The sequence below is a fragment of the Puma concolor genome, chromosome B1 (genome assembly GCF_028749965.1).
Source record: "Puma concolor isolate L17-30 chromosome B1, mPumCon1.1.hap2, whole genome shotgun sequence".
NCBI lineage: Eukaryota > Metazoa > Chordata > Mammalia > Carnivora > Felidae > Puma > Puma concolor.
In genome coordinates, this window is record NC_141670.1 from 164,021,671 (window position 1) to 164,031,004 (window position 9,334).

A 9,334-nucleotide genomic window follows, 5' to 3' on the forward strand; every position below is an offset into this window, starting at 1 on the left:
TTCAAAAGGACACATGCTCCCCAATGTTTACAACAGCGCTATCAACAATAGCCAAAGTAAGGAAAGAGCCCAAATGTCCATCGGTGGATGAATGGATAAAGAAGATGTGGTATATAGAGACAATGGAGTATTACTTGGCAATCAAAAAGAATGAAATCTGGCCATTTGCAGCAACGTGGATGGAACTAGAGTATATCATGCTAAGCGAAATTAGTCAGAGAAAGACAAATATAGGATTCCACTCGTGGAATTTAAGAAACAAAACAGATGAGCGTAGGGGAAGGAACTAAAAATAAGATAAAAAGAGAGAGGGAGGCAAACCATAAGTGACCCTTAAATACAGAGAACAAACTGAGGGTTGCTGAAGGGGAGGTGGGTGGGGCGATGGGGATTTAGGAGGGCACTTGTTGGGATGAGTGCTGGGTGTTATGTGTAAGTGACGAGTCACTAAATTCTACTCCTGAAGCCATTAAAAAAAAAAAAGTACAAAATTTGAAATTAAAAAAGAAATGACACGTGTGGCTTGCATTTGTGGTTTGAATCATGTTTCTATTGGGCAGTGTTGATTCAGACCGGGAGTCAGGGAACTACAGTTTGTGGACCAGATTTGACCTTCCACTTGTTTTTATAAATAAAGTTTTATTTGAACACAGTCATGCTCACTCACATATTGTCTATGGCTGTTTTGTGCCTGATTGTGCCGATCTCGGCAGAGACTGTGCAAACTGCAAAGCCGAAGTATTTACTACCCGGCCCTTTAGGGTAAAAGTTTGTTCACCTCTAACTGAAACTATAAGGCATGGGAATGTATTCTCAAAGCAATGTTCTAGTCTAAACATTCCTCCTAGGATATCTCTATAAAATGTTCCCTCCCTGATTTAATTGACCAGACATATATTGAGAGTTTTACACGGTGCCCTCATAATGCTTGCTGATTTTACAATCTACAATATTCTTCCCAGTATCTTGGCCTCTCATTTTCTTAATCTCTGCATTTCTTTTTTTGTTTTGTTTTGTTTATTTATTTATTTTGAGAGAGACAGAGAGAGCAGGGGAGGGGTGGAGAGAGAACCCCAAACAGGCTCTCACTAACAGTGCAGAGTCCTATGTGGGACTTGATCCTACAACCCTACAAGCATCACCTGAGCCAAAATCAAGAGTTGGACACTTAAAGCTTAACCGGCGGAGCCACTCAGGCATCCCTTAATCTTCTCATTTCTAACGAGCTTGTTTCTACCCTACCTCAGTCACTCACTCCTAACGTAGTCTGTAGATTTTCTCATCCTATAATCCTTTATTATGCATCTCATCTGTAGTCTCAGTCAGCCGTCCCATCTCCAGCCACCATTTCTCTATCTGCAAAAAGAAAACCACAGAACCAAAATGGAGTCACTTAGGCCAAGTTACCATATAGAGACTTAATACCTAACCTAATTATCATTTCAAGCTCTCCCAGAAGTGCACCGTAGTCTTTTTTTTTTAAGTTTATTTTTATTTTTTTAAATTTTATTTTGAGAGAGAGATAGGGAGCAAGTAGGGGAGGGGCAGAGAGAGACAGGGAGACCAAATCTCAAGCAGGCTCTGTGATGAAGCACAGAGCCTAATGCGGGGCTCAAACTCACGAACCGTGAGATCATGACCTGAGCCCAAGTCAAGAGCCAGACACTTAACCGACTGAGCCACCCAGTCACCTGTGAATTTTGTTTTTCAACACAGCTCATCCCTTCCCATATTCCTACCGCCATTTTTCAGGTTGCTCAGGCTAAAAACGTTAGGATCATTCTTGACTCTGTTCATCATGGCAAAGGAGAGGAAGTATGTAAAGGAACACAAAAGCCTATAGCCCGGAGGTGGGGTAACATGAATGCACAGAAAAATGATTACAGGAATTGGTACTATGAGGTCATCGCGACTTGGAAAAGAACAACGTTTTTGGAGAATGCTGTCAAAATCCCGATTGGAACACCTGGCAGAAATAATGCCATTATTTCTTCTGGAATTGGCTGGAATCTGAATAGTTGAAAAGCATTTATTAAGCAAATGGTGTGGACCAGTCAGTTTATGGAGCCTTTTTGGAAGGGCTTGAAAATTGAGCCTTGAAAGCCAGGCTAATGAGTCTGTGCCCTGATTCTGAAGGCCTTCGGAGTCTTGCATTGGGAAAATTATTCAGGCAGAAGTAGGCACCAGATCTTCATGGGTTGAGGAGCTGGTTAAGAGGTTACTGAAATAGTCCAGATATAAGCTAATGAGGTACGAAGATGGGAGGGGCAGGGGGCCAGCAGTGACGCTGGGAATCAAAAGGAGAGGAGAAACACTTGAACTGCGCCTCAGAGGGAATTAATCAGATCTGGAACTGCTTAGACATGGATGAGGAGAGAGAAGAGAGAGAGTCAAAGACAGCCAGGAGCATTTCAACCTGAATCTCTAGGAATCCTAAAAACGGGAAGAGGCACTTTATCTTAGAGTGGGTGTGAGGGGAAGATGGCTTTGGTCTAAAATATTTTGAGCTGATGGAGCTGGAAGACAGACTGGAATATGGTCGTGGAACTAGAAAAGCTCCCTGAGGTTGAAGTTCAGTGAGCAGCACAGAAAGGCAAGTGGAAGCTAAGAGACGATGAAGTCATGACAATGACCACCATTTATTGGGGGCTTACTTTCTGCCAAGAACTACCTTAAATGCTGTAAATATTCCTTTCCCATTTCTTAGGGTACGCTGCACACAGGCATTATTAGCTCTGTCTTACAGACGGGAAAGCTGAGATACAGGGGGATTGAATAGTCCATAAATGAAGGGCTGGAACTTGACCTGCCTAACCTCACAATGTCTGAAGCCAGGATTCGGTAGTAGCAGGAAGAGTCAATGAAGGAAACAGAGAAGGAGCTGTTAGGAAAAAAAGATCGTAAAGCTGAAGGCTATGGAGGGTAATGAAAGAAACATTTTAAAAAAGGAATTTCAGGGGCACCTGGGTGGCTCAGTCGGTTAAGCATCCGACTTCAGCTCAGGTCACGATCTCACTGACCGTGAGTTCGAGCCTCGCATCGGGCTCTGGGCTGATGGCTCAGAGCCTGGAGCCTGTTTCAGATTCTGTGTCTCCCTCTCTCTGACCCTCCCCCTTTCATGCTCTGTCTCTCTGTCTCAAAAATAAATAAACGTTAAGAAAAAAAAAATTTTTTTTTAATAAATAATAAAAAAGGAATTTCAAAGGGGTACCTGTGTGGCTCCTTCTGAAGCATCTGACTCTTGATGTCGGGTTAGTCATAATCTCATGGTTCATGAGATCAAGCCCCACGTCAGGCTCTGTGCTGCCAGCATGGAGCCTGCTTAGAATTCTCTCTCTCCCTCTCTCCGCCCCTCCCCCCTTCCTCCCTCCCTCTCTCTTTCTATACCTCTCTCAAAATAAATAATAAAATAAGGTTTTAAAAAAGGGATTTCAAGAAGGAGTCCTTCACCAGTGAAATGCTGCAGAACTAAAAAAATGACCACCAGGCTTATCTGCTCGTGTCTGATTCCGTGGGTTACGGAAGGGGAAAGGCAGATTCTTAAGAAATCTGAACACAGCCTGGCGTGAGGAGTGAGTGAGGGTGGTGCTGTGGTCCCCGTCTGTCCTGGTCTGTCTAGGACACGCTAAGGTTTAGCACTGAAAGTCCTGTCTTCCAGAAGCTACTGCTGTTCATCTTAGCATGGGTGCGTGGTGTAGAGGCCATTTTTACCGCCATTTTTTTTTACTGGAATAAAATGCCTGTAGGATTTACCACCTTAACCATTTTATTTCTCGAAATACTGTTGATATTTAGTCATCTGAGCCATTTTTAAGTGTTCACACAGCTCAGTGGCATTAAGTACATATCAACCATCACCATCTGTTTTCTATTATCCTTTTCCCTCTAGAACTGGAACTCTATACCCATTGAATGAGAACTCCCCACTCCTCTCTCCCTAGTGTAGACAACTTCTAAGATATTGGGCAACAAATAGAAAGATAAAGTGGGTGCTTAAAGGTGAAACAAGGTCAAGGAAAAGGTTGTCACCTTCCCCCCCCCCCAAGATAAAGAAAATGTAAGCCTATTAAGAAGTGAGGGGAGGGGTGCCTGGGTGGCTCAGTCAGTTGAGCTGAGCGTCCAACTTCGGCTCAGGTCATGATCTCGCTGCCTGTGAGTTCGAGCCCCGCGCCGGGCTCTGTGCTGACAGCTCGGAGCCTGGAGCCTGCCTTAGATTCTCTGTCTCTTCCTCTCTCTGCTCCTCCCCTGCTCATTCTCTGTCTCTCAATAATAAACAAACATTAAAAAAAATTTTTTTTTTAAAGAAGTGAGGAGAAAAGGGTGCCTGGGTGGGCTCAGTCTGTTAAGCGTCCGACTCTCGGTTTCAGCTCAGGTCACGACTTGTGAATTTGAGCCCCTCGTCGGGCTCTGTGCTGACAATGGGGATCCTGTGTGGGATTACCTGTCTCCCTCTTTCTCTGCCCCCTCCTGAAAAAATAAATAAATAAACATTAAGAAAATAGTAAGTGAGGCGAGAGATTGGAATATGCAGTCAAGCGTAGGAATCATTGTTGGACTGGAGTCCCAGAGCAAGTGAGACGACTTCCTCCCGAAAAGCCAAGGGCCACGTCCCAGGCTGTCCAAGCCTTGGAGGTGCTGAGTGGCGCTGCCTAATCCTTGCGCTTTTGCAGGCCTTGAGTCCCTGGACCCCAGCCTCTGTCCCTGCCTTCCGTGCTGCGGTAGAGAGGGCTGGATCAGAGTCAGACGCTCCAGGCCTCGAATCCCAGTTCTGCACTGCCTTCGTGACGGTGGGCGTACGACCTCTCTGAGCCGCAGAGTCCCCCTCTGTGACATGCAGTGATCTCACCTCACTCGGGCTGGTGGTGATAAAGGTAGAGCCCTGGCAACGCAGGTCATAAATTCCCCAGCGCTCACTGCTTTCATGATGTGTCCTTATCTGGCACCTAGTCATTTCCTCCCTGGGCCGCGGGAGCCTCTGAATGCCTCTTCACTCCCCCCCACTTCTGTCCTGGAGCACAATCGGGATGGAAACCGGCCTAGCGCAAGGTGTAGCCATGGAGTGGGCTAACCTCAGCTCGTTTAATGGCCTGCTGCTCATTTAATGCCAGGCTTAGGGACTGGCCTGTGTGCTTCTCTTTCCACTGCCGGTAGGAACCTACTGATGTGTCTTTGAGCACAGGCAGGAAAAAAGGGAGACTCGTGTATGTTTCAGTAGCGCCCCAGCCAGACTCCAACCCGCACAGGAGGCTCTGGGGGGAGGGCCGCAGGAAGAAGGAAAACCAGGTAAAAATAGTGAGGCCAGCACCCGGCCTGTGATCGGTATCAGCACTCACTGCTGTGAGCCGGACTGTAGGCTTCCCGATTCTATGCCCAAGCTATATTATTTTTTCAGAAAATGTTCCGATCTTCGAAGTGTCTGTGTAGTTTACCTTCCCCAGGGCAGATCTCCCCAGGGCTGTGTGCAGTTTTCCCATCAGGATGCCTTCCGGGATATCCTCCCTCTGGACCGACAGGGAGATGGGCAGGCCTTATCTACATACATAGCATCGAAACTATTTTAAAACAGAAGTATTTGAAAATCAAACCGAGGGGCGCCTGGGTGGCTCAGTCGGTTAAGCGTCGGACTTCAGCTCAGGTCACGATCTTGCGGTCCATGAGTTCGAGCCCCGCGTCGGGCTCTGGGCTGATGGCTCAGAGCCTGGAGCCTGCTTCCGGTTCTGTGTCTCCCTCTCTCTCTGCCCCTCCCCCATTCATGCTCTGTCTCTCTCTCTGTCTCAAAAATAAATAAACATAAAAAAAAAAAATGAAAATCAAACCGATACTGACAGCCATGGCTTGTTCTGAGATAGGAGAAGCCCTCTCCTTTCCGGGGGAGAAAAAAAGAAACCTGTTTGATTGTTAAAACCCTTTGTGAGGGAAAATAGTTCCTGAGTTAGAAAAATTACATATAGTTAACAAATTAAACTTTTTATTATTGTGTAATCTGGGGTTGGTATCATCATTGCCACACCTTACCAGAACGGTAGCATTTAAATTCATAATCTGACAAGTGTCAGTACACCATTGTGGTGACTGTGGTCACCCTACTGTGACAGTGGTGACCCCACTGGCTTTGGGGTCAGAAACACGGCTGATGATTCTGGCTCCCCCCGAGCTGTGTGACGGTGGGCAAGTTACTTAACTTCTCTGAGCCTCTGTTACCTCCACTGCATTAAGGAAATAAAAAATAACAGTACCTATCACATAGGAATTTTGTGGCAGTTAAACACGGCAATGTAGGCGGGGCACTTAGCATAATGTTATGAAGAATATCAATTATTATCATTAAGATCACAAAATACCTAAAATTATGTTTGCTGCATTTGGGACCTTAAATATAATTATAATATGCTAATTTTTAAAACTGACCATCTAGGGGAGCCTAGGTGGCTCAGTCGGTTGAGCGTCTTACTCTTGACTTCAGCTCAGGTCATGGGATCGAGCCCTACGTCAGGTTCCGCGCTGAGCTGAGCATGGGGCTTGCTTAAGAATCTCTCTCTCCTTCTGCCCTTCTCCCTGGCTCATACTCTATCTCTCTTTAAAACGAACAAAAAACAAACTATCTAAAAGTAAGGCTCTGATAACCGATGGCCATGGGGAGGAACTTTACTGAGTGAATCAGGAAAAGGAAATCCTTGGGCGTTCTGTTCTCTCCTATGTTTTCCATTAGCACAGCTCTCAAACGGTAACTTCTTCAACACTTGCTTCTGTGGCTAGAAAGAGTTAATAAATATTTCCAAGAATCTTAGTCTACCACCTATGAAAAGCTTAGGTGCTAGAAGGTTCTGACTCATTTACCCCAAATACAAAGGCTGAACTAACAATCAGCCCACATTTTCTTTTGATAAATACATTTTATCTTTAAGCGCATTAAACTAAAACTGGGACTACTTTTAAAAGGATCTTATCAAAAGAAATCGCGTGTAATGACAATTAGTCAATGTTTATAATTCAAATTTTTAACTTGTAACCTTGTCGTGAGCAATTGCCTATTTACATCACCTATCTAACTTTTTTTGTCAGCAATTCCGTCTGCTGTAACAAATAGGTACAAAAGTAGAAATATGTTTGAGAGGTTTGAGAGTTTCCTTCTTTGCTTCCCCGAATTGATTGCCTTGTAAGAGACTTATTTAAATAATGGGTTTTAAATATCCTTTTAAAAAGGGCATCTGTATACACTTCTTTATTTTAAGAGCTAGGAATATATTTTAAGAAATTTTTTTTATGCAAAACATGTACTTTCCTTTTAAGCTTAGTTCCAATTCTTTATGTTTATATAAACATGAATAAAAAAAAAAAAAAAGAGGGGCGCCTGGGTGGCGCAGTCGGTTAAGCGTCCGACTTCAGCCAGGTCACGATCTCGCGGTCCGTGAGTTTGAGCCCCGCGTCGGGCTCTGGGCTGATGGCTCAGAGCCTGGAGCCTGTTTCCGATTCTGTGTCTCCCTCTCTCTCTGCCCCTCCCCCGTTCATGCTCTGTCTCTCTCTGTCCCAAAAATAAAAATAAAAACGTTGAAAAAAAAAAAAATTTAAAAAAAAAAAAAAAAAAAAGAAATGATTTGTGTTTCTTTTTAGGTAAGCACCCCAAAGAAGGTGCTTTTTGGATTTCATTTTCTTTGTACCAAGTATTTTTTTCCAAGGGAAAATTAAAGTTCGGGGGCAAACTATGCAGAACAGATACAGTCCCCACATTAAGGGAGCTTAAGGTCCAGGAGAGTAGACAGACACTGAACAGGTCACAAGTATAAACAGCATAAGAAGAAAAGAGGTGCAAGGGGGCTCAGGATGGGGAGAGGTTTGCCACCAATCCGGGGGCATCGGGGAAGGATATTTGGGCTGGGACCCTTGAGTTTGGGCAGCAGAAAGGAGGACGACAATATCACTGGTACAGAAAACAGCCCAAGGTGGCCCCAAAACAAAGCAGAGTGTGGTGAACAGAGTGGAAGGCAGAACGGCCCCAAGATGGGCTGGGGAAGTAGGCAGGGGCTGGCTCATCAGGACCTCACAGGCCATGGTAAGAATTTGGACTTGATTCTCAAGGCGTTAGGAAGTCATCGAGAAGTCACATGCAAGAGAGTGGCATGATTATATTTTACATTTTTTAAAAAAAATAATACCCAGGTGGAGGGAAGACAGCAAGGAGGCCAGAGTGGAGGCAAGGAAGCCAGTTAGGGGACTATTGTAGCAGTCTAGGGGGACAGGTGATTTGGCTTGCAGTAAAGGGTGATAATAGGGACCAGAGAGAGGTGACGAAGACAAGAGCTGTTCGGCAGTAAGAATCGACAGGATTTGGTGTTTTGGTTAGATTTGAAGGACTCGGGAGATGGGAGAGCCAAGCACAACTTCCACATTTCTCACTTGAGCACCCACATAGATGGCGACACGTACCCGTAAGAGTGGGAGACCCTGGAGGAAGGGCAGGTTTGAAGATCAGATGACAAGTCTGAGATTGGAGATGCCCAATGGTCAAGTGGATATTTAAGTCGGAAATTTAGAGAAGTCTCAGTCGGAGGCTCACATTGAGGGGTCATTGACATTTAAAAGGAATTTTTAAGTCACGGGACTTGATGAGACACCCAGCAAATATGTATGGTCTGAGAGCACCAGCCCTAGAATACAGCCTGGAAAAAATCTCCAACCGTTAATAATTGGGTAGAGAAGGAACTGACCAAAAAGGGAGAGTGCGATATCTCAGAAACCAGGGCAGAGAATGTGTTAGGAAAGCAACCAACAACGTTAAACGTTCCCGAGCTGTCAAATAAGAAAGAGTAGAAATTATCTTCTGTATTTACCAACGTGGAATGGAGATCAAAGGAAGCCTTAAGGAGAGAGGCTGGGGCCCACTGAGGCAGGCCTGAAATGTCAAAAAGAGATGTTTGTTTTTAATGCAGTAGGCACTGGGGAACTACTGAAGGTTTTTAAGCAACAGAGGATGATAATAGCTGTGCTTAAAAGGTATTAATTCAGTGAGAAAGTATAGATCAGAAGGGCACAGACTGGAAGTAGACAGTGTAATTAAGAGGCTACTGCAATAGTCCAGGCAAGAAGGAGAGCCTGAACGAAGAAGGTGCTCGGAAGGCAGCTAGGCTTACCACTGTCCTGCCAGTGCACATGGAATTAGGATGCTTGCAGCAAATCTACAAAGTAAGAGACAGAGGCTTCATTGGTTAGTGATCTTTCAGCTACAAGAGAAGAAAACAACTCAACGCGACCTAAATAAAAATAGGGATTTGTTAGTCACATCCGAGAAAACTCCACAGGCAAAATTAACTTCAGGCAAGGCTGGATCCAGCAGTTC